At 43.8% G+C, this 18,589-nt stretch overlaps 1 protein-coding gene and 1 long non-coding RNA gene across 3 annotated transcripts in view; one reads left to right on the top strand and one right to left on the bottom strand.

The window, feature by feature from the left end:
* Positions 1-10,570, bottom strand: part of trmt9b (tRNA methyltransferase 9B) — a 43,926-nt gene extending 33,356 nt beyond the window's left edge. The window contains exons 1-2 of one of the 2 annotated variants that reach the window (XM_055636841.1): positions 10,452-10,517; positions 315-434 (exon numbers count right to left, since the gene is read on the bottom strand). The gene's annotated coding sequence lies outside the window, so the exon portion shown is untranslated. Of the gene's footprint in view, positions 1-314; positions 435-10,451 lie in introns of both variants that reach the window. The other variant, XM_055636840.1, reaches the window with a different exon arrangement.
* Positions 10,571-10,637: 67 nt separating this feature from the next.
* On the top strand, positions 10,638-13,366 carry LOC129698023 (uncharacterized). The gene is made up of 2 exons (XR_008723608.1): positions 10,638-11,696; positions 12,879-13,366. It is a non-coding gene; the product is annotated as an uncharacterized LOC129698023 (long non-coding RNA).
* The last annotated feature ends 5,223 nt before the right edge of the window (positions 13,367-18,589 follow it).

The raw sequence follows: 18,589 nt of genomic DNA, 5'->3' as shown, positions 1-18,589 counted from the left end.
AGGGGATCAGGGGGTATGGAGAGAAGGCAGGTACGGGATACTGAGTTGGATGATCAGCCATGATCATATTGAATGGCGGTGCAGGCTCGAAGGGCCGAATGGCCTACTCCTGCACCTAATTTCTATGTTTCTAAAAGTCGGCACAGCTGATCCCTTACGGCGCTTGTGCCTTCAGCTGCTGCTGGCTCCCGCAACTTTGCGGTCTTCCCCAGCCAGCTTTAGTCGCAGCACTTGTGAACACTATTTTGTCCAGCTTCCCCCCCTGTGTAAAAAACAGCGCGGGGACAAAAACTACCGTAGAGTAAATCACTTACCTGCAGGTCGCGATTTCAAACTTACCGCTGCGGGGGAACGCTCCACCCCGCCTGTCGTTTCGCAAGCGTGAAAGCGATATGACACGCATGCGTCCTGGCGGGGTTCTTAACGTAGTCACTCTACACCAATTGTAGAATCCAGTAAATCTCACGACCGAACGTAAAGGACAAGTGACACCAAGCTTTGCCAAACAACTTGTGCCTCGTTTAATAAAAATCTCCTCAAACTCTTCTTGTACACATCAGCCCGTTATGCCCTCTGACCTCGGTTTGAATCTCAGCTCTCGACCCTCACGTGACTTGTTACTAGGCAACGGGAATAAGCTGTACCTAAACCTTTTTGCAAATCATTAATATAAACTATGATTACTTTGGCACCCCATCAATTATAATTTGCAGTAATCTTCACTCATCCTTCTGTTAACCAAATCTCCATCCATGCTAATGTATTGCTCTTAACACCGTGAGTGTTTATCTTATGCTGTGGCCTTCAATTTGTTATCATATGCTTTTTGGAAATTAAAATAGCAGCTTTCCTTATCGTTCTTGATAGATATGTATTCAATAAACGCCAATAAATATGTTAAACACAATTTCCATTTCATTAAAATGAAGTTGACAGTGCCTAATCAAGTTTTGTTTTTCCGTGAACACTTCATTAATAATATGTTCCTAGAGGGTATCCCAGAGATAACATGGCACAAGTTATCAGCAATAAGCTTCTCACAGCTATCAGGTTACAGATTTTAACAGCCACATTGTATACAAAACAAAAATCGCTCCTGATAGCTGTAAGCGCATATCTGATGATTTTAGGTTTTTTTATTGTCATGTGTACTACAGTACAGTGAAAATCTTTATTTTGTATGCTACCCAAATAATTCTGACATACCAATCATTGATACAATCAGTTCATACTCAAGTATGATAGGGCAAAGATAGAGTTCAGAATATAGTTTTCAGCATTGCAGCGCATCAGTTCCCTGGACCAAGTCCAATATCCAATAGGGTTGAGGTGAATTGAATATACCAAACTATCCTGAATGTCTCTGGGCTACCCTATAGGAATATTGAAGCCTTTATTGTGCAAAATATGCATAATAAACAGACTTTCAACAGTTTCCTGGATAATTTCTTTCACAGGATGTTTTCTGTCACCCAAAGTGCAGCGGGAAGAGGCCCAAGACTCATGGTCGGGTCAGGTCACTCAGTCTGGGGTTGCACCCTTAGTTGGCAGAGTTGGGCCGAAGGGCCTGTTTTCATGCTCTATGACTGCTAAGAAAGTAAGTAATCCTGTACCATGTGCCCACCCCACATTGAGTTATGTCTGGGACTGTTCCTGGCATGCTCTCCTGCAATCCTTCATCCTCCTCATAACCTGAAGAGGCTCCGTAATATGCACTGTGTACACCCCTTGCAGGTTCAACTCTTGCTGCCGTGCTATGATGACAATTTTCCAAATAATCTAAATTCTAGGCAGGGAACTCTAATATAGTTGAGTGACTGCATAACAATTTTGGTGGGAAGCACTAGAGTGATACACAAAAATAAAGCACATCAACATCTCTGATTTCAAAATAGGTTCAAGCAATTAATCAAGCATCAGTGAGAAAACATTGTTCCACTTGAGCACAATAGTGATCACAAATCATCATAGGAAAAGTTTTAACTTGGGCCACCTGCATAAATCAAGTAGCAGGTAACATAAATATCTTAGGGACTGCACTACCTTCAAAGGACACTGCTGCTTAATGGCCAAAGTGTTTCTTTAAATTTCTCATGAAAATTGTAGCTTTAATAAAGAATTGTGCAGTCTGGGACTTAATTTCTTGGAGCGCAGGAGGATGGGACGTAATCTTACAGCTGTGTATAAGATCATGAGGGGGATAGACAGGATAAATGTCTTTTTCTGAAAAATTCAGGCTTTCTCAGAGGAATACTGATGAAAAAGAAGTCCAGCTAGATGATTGATTGAAAGATTGGAGCATGGAAACAGACTCTTCAGATCACCGAATCCCTACACACTAGGGGCAATTTACAAAGACCAATTAACCTATGAACCCACACATTTTTGGGATGTGGGAGGAAATCAGAACACCTGGAGGAAACCCACACGGCCACAGGAAGAACGTGGAAACTCCAGACAAACAGGTCAGGATTGAGCCTGGGTCTCTGATGCTATGAGGAACAGCTCTACCAGCTGGGCTATGGAAGACAATGGATAATGATAAAGCCATTATCTTCCATTATCCTGCTAGTTAAAATATACAACAATAATGGAGAAATTAATCTCCATCAATCCATCTATAACTGACGAGGTGAAACAACTTAGCACTGTCTTCATTATGGAGTCCCGTTAGAATCTTAATAACAATCAAATCACCTCTCATCCATCACTCTTCTAATGAGAACATCTCAATTCACATATTTGTCTTTCATAATTCATTCCCTTAATCCCCTCAATTATTCTGAATGCCTCCCTCTGTATTTGTTCAACTGGTGCAATAAATTCTTTGGATTAATGGTACACAGTATTTTAAGTGTGATTTATAAAATGATTGGATTACCTCATAGCAATCTTGAAATGCATCCAAATGTTGTGTGTGCCAGCCAGCATTGTTGCCATATCATCAGTTTAATTTCCGTCAGGAAAGCAACATTTCCCCCAGAATAAATTCAATATTACAGACAAGATTCTCTCTCCATTTAAGTAACTGGCTTTGTTGGAAACGTTATGAAGGACTTTGCCCACATTGAAATTTACCTGCCATCTATCTGCTTGTTTCTTAAACATATTTAAATTCTCCTGTAGCTATTCCCATCTGACTTTGCAATCTCCTTGACTGGCTTTCTTTTACTCGAGGATAGAGTATCGTATAGCTAAACATTACAAGCCAAAACTTAAAGCAGGAACCTGAGCCACAGTTTCAATGGGATTTGGGTGGGGCAGGTTGAAAAAAAACAGTTATTAAAGGAAGTTTATTCCTGGATGCCACGTAGTTCCATGTTCTCCAGGGATAATGCCTGACCCGCTAAGTTATCCAGTACTCTGTGTTCAGTTTTGAGTTAATGCTATGAATGTCCTTTGTCCTTTGAATTGAAATGGCAAATGGGCTGTGCCATTTTGCAGGATGTACTAGATATCCAGATCAGGAAGGATGAACATTTAAAAAAAGACAGAAAGGGACTGCAAGGAACTGGAGATACTGGTTTGTTTGCCCGATCCATCGTGATTTCTAGTTCAGACACTGGTTTATATTTTGACAGAACGGGTAGAGTGTCCATACCTAGCATTGGTACTGGTATTGTATTGGTTTATTAATGCCATGCATACCAAAATATAGTGCAACATTTTGTATTGACCATTAAATAGTGGGGAGATGGGGACAACAACTTGAACGGGTATGCGTGCAGTTAACCGGAGAGTGCAAGAAAACCCACCCATGACAGGGGGATGGGAACCAATGAAGGCTGGGAGACAGAGGGCCGTAAAATGAGAGCAAGAATCAGGAGTGTGTTATTGTCATATGTCCCAGATAGAACAATGAAACTCTTCCTTGCTGCAGCACAACATAATATGTAATCATAATAAATAATAACAAAAACTCAGAAAAAAACACAATAACAGTGCAATAATAATAATAGTCTATTGTAGTTCATAGCTTAATGTAGTGTTTAATAGCCTGATTGATGGCTGTAGGGAAGAAGCTGTTCCTGAACAGAAGCAAAAGGTAAAAGGAAGAAAAGAAAAATAAACCTGAAAGCTCTGTGCCTTAAAGCGAGGAGCATTCATAATAAGGTGGATGAATTCAATGCGGTTAGTTATTACCGGATATGATATAGTTGGGATTACGGAGACATGGCTCCAGGGTGACCAGGGCTGGGCGCTCAAATATGTAGGGGTTTTCAAAATTCAGGAAGGATAGACAGAAAGGAAGATGATGTTTTGTAGCATTGCTGGTTAAAGAGGAGATTAATGCTATAGTATGGAGAAATGTCAGCTTGGATGCTGTAGATTATGTATGGGTAGAATTGCGAAATAGCCAAGGGCAGAAAACGCTTGTTGGGAGTTGTGGACAGACCACCAAACAGCGGTAGTGAGTTTGGGAATAGCATCAAACAAGAAATTAAAGGTGCCTGTGGCAAAGGTATAGCAGTTATCTGGTGTGACTTTAATCTACATATAGATTGAGCAAACCAAATTGGTAACAACATTGAGGAGGAGGATTTACTAGAGTGTATACGGGATGGTTTTCTAACCCAATATGTAGAGGAAACTACTGGAGAGCAGGCCATCCTAGACTAGGTATTGTGTAATGAGGAAGGATTAGTTAGCAATCTTGTTGTGCAAAGCCCCTTGGGCAACTATGACCATAATATGGTGGATTTCTGCATTAAGATAGAGAGTGACAGTTAATTCAGAGTCAAGGGTCCTGAACTTAAAGAAAAGTAACTTTGATAGTATGAGATGGGAATTGGCACGGATATACTGGCAAATGATACTTAGAGGGTCAATGGTGTAAATGCAATGGCAAAGATTTAAAGATCGCAAGGATGAATTACAACAATTGTTCATCCCTGTCTGACTTAAAAATAAAACAGAGAAGGCTGCTCAACCAAGGCTAACGAGGGAAATTAGGGATAATGTTAAATCCGAAGAAGTATAAAAATTTGCCAGTGGAAGCAGCAAACCGGAGGTCTGAGAGAAATTTAATATTCAACAAAGGAGGACAAAGGGGCTAATTCAGAGGGGGAAAGGCCATGAAAGAAAGCTTGCAGGGAATATAAAAACTGACTATAAAAGCTTATTTAGATATGTGAAGAGGAAAAGATTAGTGAAGACAAATGTAGGTCCCTTCCAGTCAGAAACAGGTGAATTTATAACAGGAAACAAGGAAATGGCAGTATATTGGTCCTGTCTTCACCAAGGAAGACAAAATCTCCCAGAAATACTAGGGGACCGAGGATTCAGCGTGATGGAGGAACTGAAGGAAAATCACAATAGTCATGAAATTATGTTGGGTACACTGTTGGGACTGCAGATAAATCTCCGGGCCCTGATGGTCTGCATCCCAGAGTACTCAAGGAGGTGGATCCTTTGGACTAGAGGGTAGCTAATGTAAATGCACTTTTTAAGAAAGGAGGGAGAGAGAAAACAGAGAATTATAGACCAGTTAGCCTGACATCAGTAGTGGGGAAGATGCTTGAGTCGGTTATAGACAATAGATGCAGGAGTAGGCCATTCGGCCCTTCGAGCCAGCACCGCCATTCATTGTGATCATGGCTGATCTTCCACAATCAGTACCTCGTTCCTGCCTTCTCCCCATATCCCTTGACTCCGCTATCTTTAAGAGCTCTATCTAACACTCTCTTGAAAGCATCCAGAGAATCGGCCTCGGCTGCCTTCTGAGGCAGAGAATTCCACAGATTCACAACTCTCTAGGTGAAAAAGTTTTTCCTCATCTCCGTTCTAAATGGCTTACCCCCTCCGTTCTAAATGGCTTACCCCTTATTCTTAAACTGTGGCCCCTGGTTCGGACTCCCAACATCAGGAACATGTTTAGCATATCCAATCCCTTAATAATTGTATATATACACGTTTCAATAAGATCCCTCTCATCCTTCTAAATTCCCGTGTATACAATCGCAGTCGCTCCATTCTTTCAATATATGACAGTCCCGCCATCCCGGAAATTAACCTTATAAACCTATGCTACACACCCTCAATAGCACAAATGTCCTCCCTCAAATTTAGAGACTAAAACTGCACACAATACCCCAGGTGGGGTCTCATCTGGGTCCTGTACAACTGCAGAAGGACCTCTTTGCTCCTATACTCAACTCCTCTTGTTATAAAGACCAACATGCCATTAGCTTTCTTCAATGCCTGCTGTAACTGCATGCTTACTTTCAGTGACTGATGTACAAGAACACCCAGATGAACACCCAGATGTTGTTGTACTTCCCCTTTTCCTAACTTGACACCATTCAGATAGTAATCTGCCTTCCTGTTCTTGCTACCAAAGTGGATAATCTCACATTTATACACACTAAACTGTATCTGCCATGCATCTGCCCACTCACCCAACCTGTCCACATCACCCTGCATTCTCATAGCATCCTCCTCAGTTCACACTGCCACCCAACTTTGTGTAATTAGCAAATGTGATAATGTTACTTTTAATCACTTAATCTGAATCATTAATGTATATGGTAAATAGCTGCGATCCCAGCACCGAGCCTTGCGGTACCCCGCTAGTCACTGCCTGCCATTCTGTTAATCCCTGCTCTTTGTTTCCTGTCTACCAAACAATTTTCTATCTATGTCAGTACCCTACCCCCAATACCATATGTTCTAATTTGCCCACTAATCTCCTATGTGGGACCGTATCAAAGACTTTGTGAAAGTCCAGGCACAATACATCCCTTGTCCATTTTCCTAGTTACATCCTCAAAAAAGATTAGGGAACCATGATTTCCCCTTCGTAAATCCATGCTGACTTGGACCGATCCTGTTACTGCTCTCCAAATGTGCCGCTATTTCATCTTTTATAATTCAATGCAGCATCTTCCCCAGCACCGGTCAAGCTAACTGGTCTATAATTCCCAGTTTTCTCTCTCCCGCCTTTCTTAAAAAGTGGGATAACATTAACTACCCTCCAATCCATAGGAAATGATCCTAAATATATAGAGCATTGTAAAATGATCATCAATGCCACCACCTCCTTAAGTACCATGGGATGCAGACAATCAGGCCCTGGGGATTTATCAGCCTTCAATCCTATCAATCTACCCAACACCATTTCCTGCCTAATGGGAATTTCCTTCAGTTCCTTCATCACCCGAGGTCCTCTGCCCTCCAGTACATCTGGGAGATTGTTTGTGTCTTTCTTAGTGAAGACAGATCCAAAGTACCTGTCCAATTTGTCTGCCATTTCCTTGTTCCCCATAATAAATTCATCTGTTTCTGTCTTCAAGGGACCCACATTTGTCTTGACGTGTCCCCCCTGGCCCCCCCGGGATTTCCGCCCATGATTAGTGGGGTGCTGCAAGACTCAGTGCTGGGACCCAAGTTATTTACAATATATATTAACGATTTAGAGGAAGGAATTAAATGTAACATCTCCAGTTTTGCGGATGACAAAGCTGGGTGTCAGTGTGAGCTGCGAGGAGGATGCTATGAGCCTGCAGGGTGACTTGGATAGGTTGGGTGAGTGGGCAGATGCAGTATAATGTGGATAAATGTGAGGTTATCCACTTTGGTGGCAAGAAAAAGCGACAGATTATTATCTGAATGGTGTCAGGTCAGGAAAAGGGGAGGTACAAGAAGCCTAGGTGTCCGTGTACATCAGTCACTGAAAGTAAGCATGCAGGTACAACAGGCAATGAAGAAAACCAATGGCATGTTGGCCTTCATAGCGAGAGGATTTCAGTATAGGAGCAAGGAGGTCCTACTGCAGTTGTACAGGGCCCTGGTGAGCCCATACCTGGAGTATTGTGTGCAGTTTTGATCTCCTAATTTGATGATGGACATTCTTGCTATTGTAGATTCACCAGGTTAATTCCCGGGATGGCGGGACTGACATATGACGAGAGAATGGATCGACTGGAATTATATTCACTGGAATTTAGAAGGATGAGAGGGGACCTTATAGAAGCACATAAAATTCTTAAAGGGTTGGACAGGCTAGATGCAAGAAAAATGTTCCCGATGTTCGGGGAATCCAGAACCAGGGGTCACAGTTTAAGAATAAGGGGAAGGCCATTAAGGACTGAGATGAGGAAAAACATTTTCAGCCAGAGAGATGTGAATCTGTGGAATCCTCTGCCACAGAAGACAGTGGAGGCAAATTCACTGGATGTATTCAAGAGAGAGTTAGACAAAGCTCTTAGGGCTAACGGAATCAAGGGGCATGGAGAGAAAACAGGAACAGGGTACTGATTGTGGATGATTAGTGGTGGTGCTGGCTCGAAGGGCTGAATGGCCTACTCTTGCACCTATTTTCTATATTTCCATGACTTTTCAGGTCAGGACCTTTCTTCAGACTGGAGAAGGATCATGGACTGAAATGTTGCCTATCCATTCTCTCCCCCGATGCGGCTGAGTCACTGAGTTACTCCAACACTTTGTGCTTTGGTTATGAACAATGGGTTCTCCAACCTCATGTAATATATTCTATCCCCCCCCCCCCCCAACATCCATTCTTCCTCCTTGCCAATGCCCCCTTGCCAGTGTGCTCCCATTTCTTCCACCATTTCCCGTCAACAACCCCCCCCCCCCCCCCTCCCAGTCACTCTCCTCATTTCCCTCATTCGTGCCCTCATCACCCAACCCTGAGTTCCTCCTCTTTTGCTTCTCCATCCAGTCCTCTTCCACCCATATCCCTCTCTCCGACTTTACATTTCATGCCTCCTCTACTCTCCTTATCTGACACCCCTTTGTCTCCTTTTGTCATGAGGGGAATATGGTGAATGCAGTCTTTTGCCCTAGTAGGGAAATCAAGACCCTATGACTATCTAATCAGACTTTATCCTTCACTAAGTATTATTCCCTTTATCCAGTATAGATATGCCATTTATTGTCACTATACATGTACAGTGAAACTGAAAGCTGCTCGTACTCAGTGCATACATACAATTTAGCACAAAAGAACAAGAAACAGAAAAACAAAAACAGAAGGGAGAAGGGGGGGGGGGGATAGGTGCACAATTCTTTGGCGCTACATACATATATACATATATACAGATGGAAGTCCGGGTGTTGGGCTGTGAAGTCAGTGCATGTGTGAATTTGAATTCAGAGTAGTTATAGTTTTCGGAAAGCAACTATTTCTGAGTCTATTTGTCCTGGATTTGATGCACCTATAGCGCCTTCCAGAGGGCAGCAGGTCGAACAGTCCAAACGCAGGATGGGAGCTGTCTTTGATGATCTTCTTTGCCCTGCTAAGGCAGCGGGAGGTGTAGATATCCATCAGGGAGGGGAGAGGGCAACCAATGATCTTCTGCGCTGTCCTAGTTACCCTCTGAAGCCTCTCCCTGTCTGCCATGGTGCAGCTGCCATACCATGCTGTAATGCAGTATGTCAGCAGGCTCTCGATGGACGAGCGGTAAAAGGTCAGCAGCAGGTTAGAGTCCAGGTTGTGCTTCCTGAGGACCCTCAGGAAGTGCAGCCGCTGCTGAGCCTTCTTGATGACCGCTGTCGTGTTGTCTGTCCAGGAGATATCAGCAGCGATATGGACGCCGAGAAACCGGAAGGTGTTGACCCTCTCCACACACTCGCCGTTGATGTGTAGGGGGACTAAGTCGGTGCTGTGCCTCCTGAAGTCGACAATGAGCTCTTTTGTTTTCCTGGTGTTCAGAGCCAGATTGTTTTCTGAGCACCAGGTTGTCAACTTCAGGACTTCCTCTCTGTAGGCTGCCTCGTCTCCCTTTGAAATAAGTCTGACTACAGTAGTGTCGTCAGCAAATTTGTATCTGTACATTGTGGACGGCTTGAATGTAATCATGTACAGTCTTTCAGTTGCTTGAGCGCAAGTAACAAAACAGGTTTTCATTGTACCTCTGTGAACGTCACAATAAATGAAACTAAATAGGGAAAGATGTAACAGGAACCTGAAGGCAACATTTTCACTTGGTGGGTGGTGGATATATGGAATGAACTGCCAGAGGAGGTAGGTGAGGCAGGTACCATTGCAATATTTAAAAGACATTTGGACAGTACACAGTAGGAAAGGTTTAGAGGGATATGGATCAAACACACGCAGGTGGGACGAGTGTTGATGGGGCATCTTGGTTGACATGAAGTTGGGCTGAAGGGCCAGTTTCTGTGCTGCATGGCTGATTTATTCCATCCATCTGTCAGTCACTCCTCCTCACTTGTATCCACCTTTCATTTGGCAGGCATGGACCACCCCCTCCTTCTCATCTCTTTTCCCACTTTCCCCCAGCTTGAAGAAGAGAGCCGACCCGAAACGTCACTTGTCCATTCCCTCCACAGATTCTGCCTGACCCGCTGAATTCCTCCGTTTCCAGAATCTGCAGTTCTAGCGTCACCAGTTTGCTTTCCCTCCGCAAGTTTAAATGCCGTCGCTTTGATCCCCACCCAGGGCTAGGAGTTGAGCAGAGGTCAAAACTTACCTTTACCGAGAGAGACAACTGAACTTGTGGCATCATGTCGCCGCACCTGGCGATCTGCGACTTGTCAATCAGCGACCAGCGAAGCCCCGCCCCACGCCGGCTGGGATCCGTCAATCACCGGCCAGCGCAGCTCCCACCTCAGCGACGAGCTAGCTCCTGCCAATCAGCAGCCGACTCAACGCACCCTCCCTCCTCGGCAGCGGGCCAAGCAGCAGCCGGTTTCACCGTGCGCGCGCTCAGCCAACCGCCGCCTCAGCAGCGAGCCAGTCAACTGTCAACCGCCAGTTCGCCCAGCCCACCCCCGCGCGTGCGTGCCGGGGCCCGCCAATTAACAGCCAGAAAAACCCATACTCCCGCCTCAGCAGCGCGTGGGACATGTCAGTCAAATACAAACCCCGCCCCCCACCTCAATCAGCCTCTAGCATAATCTTTGGCCTCTAGTGCAGCCCAAAGATCCTGGAGGAGTATAGGATCTTTGGTGCAGCCCCTGCCCGCGTTCCCTATGTCTCGTCAGTTGGGCGATGAATGAATCCTGCCCAAAGATTCCTGCCTTAGCAACCAGCCCGGCCCCAACCTTGCAGGGTCACCACAGCACTCACTCAGAATAACATAGCCCTATTAACTATAGTTTATTTACAAAGAGAAAATAACATCTTACCCATTAAATGAGTGGCAGACCATCAGTTTAGGTTAGTTTGGAGATACAGCGCGAGAACAAGCCCTTCGGCCCACCAGGTCCGCGCCGACAAGCGATCCCCGCATTGTAACACTATCCCGCACACACGGGACATTTTTTACATTAAAAAAAAATATTAGAAGCAATTGTACAAAGATAAAACGTTCGGCATCTAGAATTATACAATTATTGTACAGCTTCATTTTTAACCTTATAACCTAAATTGTGAAATTAGAAAAAATGGGAAAAGAAAAAGCAAGAAAAGTAGAAAAGAAGAAAGGAAAAAGTGAAAAGAGAGAAGAACGAGGAAAAAGTCCCCTAAACTACCAAAGCAGTGAAGCAGAAAGATAGAGGAATAAGAAAAAATGGAGATATACCTTGCCCCCTCCCACCCCCCCAATATTTGTTTCACCATACTATTCTTGTAAACATTCAGTGAAGGGTTGTCCATGTCTTAAGAAATTGATCTGGTTTTTCCTCCAAGACAAGCCTAATGTTTTCCAAATGTAGTGACAGCCATATCTGTAATCCACATCTTCACTGCAGGGACTGTTGGCTGTTTCCAAAATGTAAGTATTAATTTTTTTGCTGTTATTAGGCCATAGTTGAGGAAACATCTTTGAAATATTGTTAACTTAGAACAGGCCTCTGACATACCTAATGTGATCAATTTTATATCAGGGTCCAATTTAGTTTTAACTAATTTGGAAAAGATATTAAAAATTTCCCTCCACAAGTTTTGTAACTCTGTACAGGAAGCAAAAGTGTGGGTTATAGTCGCATCTTGGAGGAGACATTTATCACAATAGGAGAGACATTTGGGAAGATCTTGTTCAATTTAGACTTTGAATAATAAAGTCTGTGCAGTATTGTATATTGTATAAGGGAATGCTTAACATTAAGAGAACAGTAATGTATGTATAAAAGGCTTTACTCCCAACTATCCTTTGAAATTAATAAACCCAATACATCTTCCCATGCTCGCCTAATTATTTCCGAAGATGGGATATGTGCAGTTAAAAGGGTATTGTAAATATAGGATATTAACTTACTTGTATCCGCCTTACTATTCATGCATTCGTCTAATATATCTGGGCCCATAGGATGACCGCCTTGCGTGTGTGTTCTCACATAGTCTCGGATTTGAAGATATCTAAAAAGATTACTGACTTTCAAATGATATTTAACCTGTAATTCTTGAAACGAGAAGAAAATCCCCTTCTCATAAAGATCTCCCAACGTTTTGATTCCTAGATTTTCCCCTTGTTCAAACGCCTTATCCAAAGTAGACGGTTTAAACGAGGGATTGTTGGCGATTGGTAAGAAGAGAGAGAAATTTCTCAATTTCAGGGTTGATTTCAACTGTTTCCAAATTCGTAGGGTGCTATGAATTATCGGATTTTTCTCATACTTTGATTTATTTAGATGTATTGGAGAAATAAGAATCGCATCTATATTGAAAGACGGACAATCTTCCCTCTCCATTTTTAACCAGTTTACTTCTTGACATATATCTTTCATCCAGTAGATTGCATTTTTAATATTAGTTGCCCAGTAATAAAAAAGAAAATTGGGAAGAGCCAGTCCACCGATTTCTTTAGGTTTACATAAATGTAATTTATGAGTTCTATGAGTTTTATAATCCCAGATAAAGTTTGTAATCACAGTCAAGTTTTTTAAAAAAGCTTTTAGGGAGGTAAATCGGTATTGATTGAAATAGGTAAAGGAATTCATTTTTTACATTTACCAAGCCAATTTACCTGCACACCTGGACGTCTTTGGAGTGTGGGAGGAAACCGAAGATCTCGGAGATAACCCACGCGAGCACAGGGAAAACGTACAAACCTCCATACAGACAGCAAACATAGTCGAGATCAATCTAGCATCTTTGGTCGGGATCGAACCTGTGTCTACGGCGCTGCAAGCGCAGTAAGACAGCAACTCTACTGCTGCGCCACCCACCTCTGAACCATCTCTGGGTGTCTACACTCAAGGCAGAAGTAGAAATTGTGGATGAATGGATACCTGTGAGGTTATATCAACACCAACTTTAATTTAGAAACAAGGAACGGCAGATGTTGCTCAGCAGATGACTGCACAAAAGGACACGCAGTGTTGAAGCAGCTCAGTGGGTCAGGCAGCATCTCTGAAGAACTTCAAATTAGTTATCCATGGAGTTTCTGGCTCAAAACCAAAAGATATCTGCACTGGTTTTAAAGATTTATAAAATATTACACAATGCAAATAAAATGTTGGTGTATTTTTTATTTAATGGAATTGAAAGATACAGCATGGAAACAGACTTCAGCCGACTGATAGAAACAAAATGCTGGAGCAACTCAGCGGGATACGCAGTGGATAGAAGGAATGTGTGACCCTTCAGGTCGAGATCCTTCTTCAGACTGAATCAGGGGAGAGGGTTTCTCTCCATTGTCAGGGTGAGTCTTGGGTCGCCTCCATCGTCAGACTGAGGCCCAGCGCAAATTGGAGGAACAACACCTCATATTTCGCTTGGGCAGCTTACACCCCAGCGGTATGAGTATTGACTTCTCTAACCTCAAGTAACCTTTGCTTTCCCTCTCTCTCCATCCCTCCTCCTTCCCAGTTCTCCAACTAGTCTGACTGTCCTCATTTACATTTTATCTCTGTTTGCTTTATTGTTACCTTTTCCTAGATGACAATGATCTATTCTACATTTTCCTTGTGCTTCATCCCATTTGTCTCGTTTTCACACCTTATATTTCCTTATCTTTTGATTTAGTCTGATGAAGGGTCTCGCCCAAAACGTCACCCATTCCCTCTATCCAGAGATGCTGCCTGTCCCGCTGAGTTACTCCAGCATTTGGTGTCTATCTTCGGTTTAAACCCACATCTACAATTCCTTCAGACAACTTCAGCCCACTGATTCCATACCATCCAAGATGCACCTTCTAAGCAGTCCGATGTGACCCAATTCACTCCAAACATTTCCTATCCATCTATGTGTCTTTGAATGTTGTTATTGTACCTGCTTTAATTATCTTCTCCAGCAGCTGTAATTCTTCGAAACTCGACGGACTATAGACCCAGTCCGCTCAATCTCTCCCTGTGCGACTAAAATGCCATCTCAGGAATCAAGATGTAGTAACAAGTAACTGCAGATGCTGGTTTACAAAAAAAGACAAAGTGCTGAAGTAATTCAGTGGTGCAGGTAACATACGGTTGGATAAGTGATGGTTCAGGTTGGGACCCTGGTAACCTCCAAACCCGCACGTCTTTGGGATGTGGGTTGGAAACTAGAGCACGCGGAGGAAACCCATGCGGTCACAGGGAGAATGTGCAAACTTCACACAGACAGCACCCAAGCTCAGGATCGAACAAGGGTCTCTGGTGCTGTGAGGCATTTATTCTACCAACTTAAATTTAATTAATTCACAGAGACTTCTAGTTTTCTTCAAAAATGCTTTTTTTTTTAATTTATAAGTTTGAGAAATTTTATTTCATACCAAAGGGGCATGCAATGTTGGCAGCAGGAACTTTTCACTTGTCTAATCCTAAATAACCATTATATCTGATCTTTGTTTGAAAGCTGTTGCCTGGAAATTCTCAAGTTCAATAGTGGAGCATCCAGAGATTCTTTGGTATTTCTTTTTAACAAGATTGGTTGATAAATTAATCAGCTACTGTAAATTACAGAGTGGAGGTGGAGTTAATGGGCACGTGAGAAAGAATAATTACTTGTACTCAATGGGCCTACCAACTTCTCTATCATGAAAATAAACAGAGCTACTAATATTCCTTCAGTCTCATCAGTATGAAGATGGATCCCGGCCAGAAATATTACCTCCCCTCTCCCTTCACAGATGTATTTTGTATTTTACTAAAATATCTTAAGTGAAGAATATGTCACAGACAACATTGGCTGAGAATGTGCCAAGCATAAAGCCAAGATAAACTGCCCGCACACTTGCCTGCACATGATCCATATCCATCTAATCCCTCCATATCCATGTACCTATCTAAAAGGCTCTTCAATGCTACTATAATATCTGCCTCTACCAGACCCTGGCAGCGCGTTCCAGGCACCCACCACTTTGTGTTACAAACTTAGCTTGCACATCTCCTTTAAATGTTGCCCCTTTCATTTGAAAGCTGTCCTCTAGTCTTTGACATTGCCATGCTGGGAAGAAGGTTACGACTGTCTAACCTATTTATGCTTCTCATGACTCAGGCCTCCCTTCAACCTTTGGTGTTCCAAAGAAAGCAATCCAAGTTTGTCCAATCTCTGCTTGTAGCTAATACCCTTTAATCTAGCCAACATTCTGTTAGACCTCTTTTGTACCCTCTCCAAACCTTCCACATCCTTTCTGTAATGAGAAGACCAGAATTACGCACAATACTCCACATTTAGCCTAATCAGACTCGAGGAACTGCAGGTGCTGGTTTACAAATAAAAGGACTTCAGTAACTCAATGGGTCAGGCAGCATCGCTGGAGGACAAAGATAGGTGACGTTTCAGGTCGGGACCTGTCCGAAAAAGAGCCCGACCTGAAACGCATGTTCTTCCAAAATGCTGCTTGACTTGCTGAGTTACTCCAGAGTCTTATAGAGATGTTTCATGACTCCCTGACACTTATACTCAATGCCCTAACCAATGAAGAAGGACATACCATATGTCTTCTTTACCATTTCTATCTACATGCGCTGCCATGAGACTTTGGGAACTTTTTGATGGAAGTGGAGATGATGTTGGCCTAGGGAAGAAATAGAGAGAGTAACCTATCCTCACTTCTCGAACATAAAACATGTTTTGTTTTAGAAACGGAACGGCAGATTCTGGTTAACAAAAAAAAGACACAAAGTGCTGCAGTAACTCAACGGGTCAGGCAGCATCTCTGAAGAACATGGATAGATGATGTTTCACATTGTTTGCCTCAATTTTCCAGTTTTATAGTCGTATAGCGTGGAAACAGGTCCTTCGGCCTAACTTGTCCACACTAGCCAACATGTCCCAGCTACACTAATCCCACCTGCCTGCGTTTTGCACATATCCCTCCGAACCTGTCCAATCCATGTACCTGTCCAACCATTTCTTAAATGTTGGGATAGTCCCTGCCTCAACTACCTCCTCTGACAGCTTATTCCATACACCCACCACCCTTTTTGTGAAAAGGTTACCCCTCAGATTTCTATTAAATCTTTTCCCCTTCACCTTAAAGCTATGTCCCTGGGCCCTTGATCTACCTACTGACAAAGGCCACTGTGCCAAAAGCATTTTTGACATACCTCTGACTCCACCCACCTTCAAGGAACCATGCACCTGCACTCCTAGATCCCTCTGCTCTACAACACCCTCCAGAGCCCTACCATTCACTGTGTAGGTCCTACTCATGTTAGACTTCCCAAAATGCTACATCTCACATTTCTCTTTATTAAATTCCATCAATTGGTCCCTGGCCAATCAATCAAAATCCTGCTGCAGTTTTTCACAACCTTCTTCACTATCTATGAAACCACCCACTTTTGTAACATCTGCAAATTTGCTAATCTTGCCAAGTGTGTTCTCATCCAAATCATTGATATAGATGACAAACAGTAACGGGCCCAGCATTAAACCCTGAGGTACACCCATCATCACAGGCCTCCAGTCCGAGAAGCAACCTTCCACCATCACCCTCTGCTTCCTTCCATGAAACCAATTTTCAATCCATTCAGATCTTTTCTTGGATCCAATGCGATCTAACCTTACAGAGCAGCCTACCATGCGGAACCTTGTCGACAGCTTTGCTGAAGTCCATATGTACATCTACAGCTCTGTCCTCATCAACCTTTTAGGTAATTGTAGAGCTATTAACAAATACTCCAAGTAACGATCCAACACGTTTATTAGCATATAATAAAGTTACACTATGCAGTCGCTTCAGCACTGGAGCAGGTTAAACATAGTCCCCCTATATCTAGGAGTAGATTTACAAATGCAACCCGCACACGTACGGTACAAGCTTGCATCTCCATCCTTCACCGGCGAGAACTGTGAGACCAGGGGCTGTTGGAGCACCGGAGATCCGAGGGAATGGTGAGGTGAGACTGGAGACCGGGACACCGTCCGTGGTGACGAGAAGGCAAGATACAAGCTGGGTGCAGACTCCGCAAATGGACGGCGGGCAGGGGAAGAGAGAATATCAGTCGTCTGGTGACACAGTCCAGGAACATCTGGATAAGGGACCGTGGGTTGCGGTTCATTCACTGGTAGAAGGTGTTGACGGTTTCGCCGGTAAGTCCCTCCACTTGAATCAACCATGTACGAACAGAGCTGCAGATTAAACCAAGGCGTCCATGACCCTTGTCAGTTTGAAGTCGTACAACTTGACCACTTGCCAGCGGCTCGAGTGGCCTGCTTGTTTTGTCATACGAGTGTTTCTGGATCTCGCGCTTATGCTGAAGTTTTGCATGAATTACTCATGGCTTGCGAACCTGTGGCTGCAGGAGTTGCTTGGATATGGGCAGCGTGGTACGGGTCTGCCTTGGCATAAGACATTGGGCAGGAGACCCTAGCACTGGGTCATGGGCAATATTAAGTTGAGCAAGTCCAGGTAAACATCAGATTTTGCCAAGTGAGATCTTTCCATGACCTGATTTTCAGATCGGATTGCCCGCTCGGCCAGCCCGTTCGATTGAGGAAATTCGAGATGCTGGTAATGTGGTGAAAGTCCCATATTTGGGCAAGATTTTTGAAGCACTGGCTGGTGACCTGGCTTCTGTTGTCAGACAGGAGTTTCACGGGCGCCCCGTGACTTGAAAAGTGTTGCGCTAGTTTTTGAACCACCACCGCTGAAGTGGGGCTGGGAAGCAGATCGATCCCAAACCAGCCCGAGTACAAGTCGACCAGAAGCAGGTATTGTTTACCACGCCATTCAAATATGTCTGTTGCCAGTGTGGACCATGGTAGGGCAGGGACTGGGTGAGGGAGAAACCGCTGCTTGGGTTGATGGGGCACCAGGCTATTGCAGATCGCGCAGGCTTCCATCTTCTCCCGTATAAACTCGGTCATTCCAGGCCAGAAAAACATGCTCTTGGCTCGAAGGATGGTTGCTTCGGTGCCCGGATGTCCCCTGTGGACAGAGTCAAAATATTTGTCTCGTAAAGCAGGTTGAATGACCACCTTGTGTCCCTTGACAATCACACCGTCCTGGAGCACAAGCTCATCACGGACCGGGAAGTAAGGGCGAATGGTAACAGGTACCTTGTGCTGTTTATCCGGCCAGCCATGCCAGATGATCGAGGACTGGGACTGCAGGGTGTCATCGGCTGCTGTCTGGGCAGCCAGGTCGTCCAGGCACTCTGTGGGAAGGTAAGTCACCATCATCACAATGTAGGTGTCGTTGTCCGACGGTTGTTGCTCGTAAGTCTTGCGTGGGGCTCTGGGTAGAGTGTTGGCTAGGTGCATGTCTTTGCCTGGTTTGTAAACTAGTTTGATATCGTA

Source organism: Leucoraja erinacea, chromosome 6 (assembly GCF_028641065.1).
Source record: "Leucoraja erinacea ecotype New England chromosome 6, Leri_hhj_1, whole genome shotgun sequence".
In the NCBI taxonomy this organism is placed as follows: domain Eukaryota; kingdom Metazoa; phylum Chordata; class Chondrichthyes; order Rajiformes; family Rajidae; genus Leucoraja; species Leucoraja erinaceus.
The sequence above is the reverse complement of the archived record's forward strand: the minus strand, read 5'-3'. Positions and strand labels throughout refer to the sequence as shown.